Raw genomic sequence first — 5,017 nt, forward strand, 5'->3', positions numbered from 1 at the left:
AGGAATTGTGAATCCTATCAGTCCAATGGGTAATCAAGATACATTCGGTTTGGGTTCCAATCCAACTAGATTTGATAGAAAATGGGCAAAAGATTGTAAAAGAAATGCTTGGAATCTGTCGAAGCCGATCCCGCATATTGCTCAATCTTTCATTAAATCTCGAGGTGAACCGTGTCCGGACTTACCAATCCAAAATGGTGTGGATGAAATGTGTCAAGGTATCAAGGAAATGTTTTATGAGGTAAACATGACTCAGAGGGGTGAGGGCACTAGTCATATGGATGTGCAGTTTATCGGCCCGAATGTCCAACTCAATAACTGGAAAGCCACTCTTTTCTCTACAAAAAAGGAATCATGGTAGTTTTGTTTTGCTGTTTTTTTTTATTTTATTTTCTTGGATTATTCTCAGGGTTGTAATTCAATCATTCTAGTTTTTTCTCTTTATTGTTAACCCTTCTATCCTTTCCCGTTCAAATGCAATGAAGTTCTAGTCATCTTCTTTGTTCCTACTCTTTCTAATATTTGCCATCTTATTTTCATTTTCAGTTACGTTAACTTTAATAATATGACATGCATGTGGAGTTTACAGTTAGATCCTAAAAAGTTGTCAAATCTCATAACAATGAATCCTAAGTCTAAGGAATATGATGAAGATGAAGCTGATGAAGAAATAAAAAGGGGTTTGGATCAATTTGAAAATAAGCCTAAACCTAATTTAAGTGAAACATAGGTGTTTAATTTGGGAACTCTCGAAGAAGTGAAATAAATAAAGATAAGTATTCATGTCGATTGAAATATTCGAGACGACATAATTCAAGTTTTAATTGAATACAAAGATGTCTTCGCTTGGTCATACGATGACATGCCGGGGTTAAGTTCTGATTTGTTAGTTCACAAACTTCCCATACATCTCGATTTTCCACCTGTCAAGCAAAAGCAGAGAAAATTTAAGACAGATATGAGCGATAAAATTAAAGAGGAAATCATGAAGCAACTGAGTGCAAAAGTGATCAGGGTCGTCCAATACACTACTTGGTTGGCTAATGTTGTGCCAGTACCAAAAAAGGATGGAAAGATCAAAGTTTGTGTTGATTATCGAGATTTAAACAAAGCAAGTCCAAAAGACAATTTTCCACTACCAAACATTCATATCTTGGTTGACAATTGTGCTAAACACGAGATTCAATCTTTCGTGGACTGCTATGCCGGATATCACCAAATTCTCATGGATGAAAAAGACGCAGAAAAAACTGCTTTCACTACCCCGTGGGGTACATATTGTTATAGGGTCATGCCATTTGGTCTAAAAAATGCAGGGGCAACCTACATGAGAGCTATGACTACCATATTCCATGACATGATGCATAAAGAAGTTGAGGTATATGTCGATGATGTCATCATTAAGTCTATAACGCAAATTGACCATGTGTGTGATCTAAATTTTTTTTTCAAAAGGTTGAGAAAGTACAATCTCAAGCATAATCCGGCTAAATGTGCATTTGGAGTTCCATCTGGAAAGCTTTTGGGTTTTATAGTTAGCCGAAGAGGCATTGAATTAGACCCCTCCAAGGTAAAGTCCATTCGAGAATTGCCACCTCCAAAAACCAGAATTGAAGTCATGAGTTTTCTGGGAAGGTTAAACTATATCAATCGATTCATCTCTCAACTCACTACTGCATGCGAGCCGATATTCAAGTTATTGAAAAAGGATGCTGCTATTAAATGTACAAGTGAGTGTCAAAAGGCTTTCGACAAAATTAAGGAATATTTAGCAAATCCTCCTGTACTGGTCCCCCTAGAGCCCGGCAGGCCTTTGCTTTTATACCTCTCGGTGACGGATAATTTCTTTGGTTGTGTTCTACGACAATATGACGTCACGGGGAAAAAGGAACAACCTATCTATTACTTGAGCAAAAAGTTCACATCCTACGAGGCAAAGTACACTCTATTAGAAAAAATATGTTGTGCTTTAACTTGGGTCGCCCAAAAATTGAAGCACTATTTTTTGTCCTACACCACTTACCTCATATGTCGAATGGATCCTCTGAAATATATTTTTCAAAAAGCCATGCCGATGGGTAGGTTGGCAAAATGGCATATTTTGCTTACCGAATTTGATTTTGTGTATGTTACTCGCTCAACCATGAAAACACAAGCGTTGGCCGATCATCTGGCAGAGAATCCGATTGATGATGAATACGAACCCTTAAAGACATACTTCCCTGATGAAGAGATCAACTCTATCGAGGAAGAAATCCCTGATAATGACCCCGTATGGAAATTATATTTTGATGGGGCTGTCAACAAAAACGGAGTGGGAATTGAAAGCAGTTCTTATATCACCAAACGGTTGTCATTATCCTGCCACAGCACGACTTCGATTCTTTTCTACCAACAACACAACAGAATACGAAGCTTGCATCATGGGTTTGAATATGACAATAAATTTATATGTACATGAGCTCTTAGTCTTGGGAGATTCCGACTTGCTCATTCGACAAGCTGGAGGTGAATGGGAAACTCGAGTCATTAAGCTCATACCGTACAAACAATGTTTAGAAAATCTCATCAAAAAGTACAAGTCCATTGAATTTAGTTATGTTCCCAGGTTTCACAATGAGTGAGCTAATGTTTTGGCCACCCTAGCATCGATGCTTCCATACCCAGGTAATACCTACATTGACCCATTGATAATCCAAGTTAGGGATCAACATGGTTATTGCAATATAATTGCGGCAAAGGCAGATGGTGAGCCTTGGTATCACGACATCAAACACTTTATAAAAGCTAGAGAATATCCACTGCATGCTGATAGAGATAAAAAAAGAACTATTAGGCAACTCGCCAATGGGTTCCTCTTAAGTGGCGATATCTTATATAAAAAAACTTCGGATTTGAATTTATTACGATGTGTGAATAATCAAGAGGCGGAAACAATTATGAATGAGGTACACTCAGGGGTATGTGGCCCACACATGAATGGTTACGTTCTAGCAAAAAAGATAATTCGAGCAGGATACTATTGGATGACCATGGAGCGAGATTGCTTCCAATTTGTTCGCAAGTGCCATCAGTACCAAATTCATAGCGACTTGATTCACTCACCCCCTTTAGAGTAGCATCCTATGTCTGCTCCGTGGCCTTTTGTTACAGGGGGAATAAACGTTATTGGGCCAATAGAGCCGAAAGCATCTAACGGTCATCGGTTTATTTTAGTTGCCATCGATTACTTTACCAAATGGGTAGAAGCTGTCACGTTCAAATCAGTTACCAAGAAAGTGGTGGTGGACTTCGTTCATTCCAACATCATATGTCGTTTTGGCATACCAAAAATCATTATTAAAGACAATGCAAATGAATCTCAACAGCCACTTGATGAAGGAAGTTCGTGAGCAATTTAAAATTAATCATCGTCATTTAACCCCTTATTGTCCCAAAGCAAATGGGGCTGTTGAAGCTGCAAATAAAAACATCAAGAAGATTCTTAGGAAAATGGTGCAAGGATCTAGACAGTGGCATGAGAAATTACCCTTCGCTCTCATGGGATATCGCACGACTGTTCGTACGTCAGTCGGTGCAACTCCATACTTATTGGTTTATGGAACTGAGACTGTCATACCCGCAGAAGTTAAAATCCCTTCTCTTCTAACCATTGTTGAAGCAGAAATCGAGGATACAAAAAGGTTTAAATCGAGGTTAGAACAATTACGCACTGATAGAAGAAAAACGATTGACATCAATTTGTTTTGGTCAATTATATCAGCAGAAGATGGCTCGGGCATATAATAAGAAAGTACGCCCAAGAAATTTTGAAGTGGATCAACTTGTTGTGAAACGCATCCTTCCCCACCAAGACGAGGCCAAGGGAAAGTTTGCTCCAAATTTTCACGGCCCTTATGTTATTAAGCAAGTGTTATCCAAAGGATCTTTGCAATTGGCGGATAAGGAGGGAAAGGCAATTGACACGATTGTCAATGCAGATTCGATCAAGAGATACTACATTTAGCACTCCTTGTCATTTTTATGATGAGAAGATAAAAATGTATCCTCTTTTATCTCAAACACCACTGGACTGGTGCTTTTTTAAAAAAAAATTTTAAAAAAATTAAAAAAAAAATGAAAAAACAAAAAAAAAACACGAAAAGTTCATTGAACTACGTTTGACCTGATTCCTAAAAAGATACGTAGGCAACCCTTCAGTAGGGTTCGGTCTAATCACTCAATAAAAAGATAATCATGTTCTTCAGTTCTCGTTGAGACATTATGTAGGCGAACTATGGGAGAAAATGAAGAAGAGAGTGTTGTGAGTGAAAACCCTTACGGGCACTATAAGACGATTGTTAATTGAGTGAAAAAGATAAGAATGTCTTATTGGTGAAAAATCATGAAAGGCGCTGCTGATCGAATGATGACCTTTTTTCTTGACATGAGCACAATCATGATAAAAGTCAAGGTTAGACTGAAAGGTGCAACTTTGTTTCCTGAGATTCAGACAACTCGAAAAAGATCAAACGTTCGGTCCAATTGCATGTCATGTTTCAAAGTTGTCACGTACTTTCAGATAAGATTCTTTCACTCATTTAAACATTTTCTTATTTATCTACTACTTCTAAAGACACAAATTTTCCTTCATAACCCTTTCATTAGTGTCATTTGTGCTTGTGTTTCTTTGAGTTTTTATTTTTCTTTCTTAGCATCAACTTGTGTCAAGTGAGAAAATAAAATTAAATCCGCAAAATTGACTACGGTATTTCCAGTTGAATGTTGGGGACATGCACCATATTGGCTAGGGCTGTGAACCTATCTAGAAAATAAATATCATAAATCGATACCGTGTGAAAATAGATAAAGCAAAAGAGTTGCTTGGGAACGAATGAACCACACAACATGCACAAAATGGTAATGAGTTAGAATGTCAATGAAAAGTGTTTCAAGGAAAGATAAGGACTGTTTTTAATACATCTACAAGATATTCGCACAATCATCAATGGGATGAATCTTCCAAGCGGGGCGGATC

This window comes from Solanum pennellii, chromosome 2, assembly GCF_001406875.1.
Source record: "Solanum pennellii chromosome 2, SPENNV200".
Lineage (NCBI taxonomy): Eukaryota > Viridiplantae > Streptophyta > Magnoliopsida > Solanales > Solanaceae > Solanum > Solanum pennellii.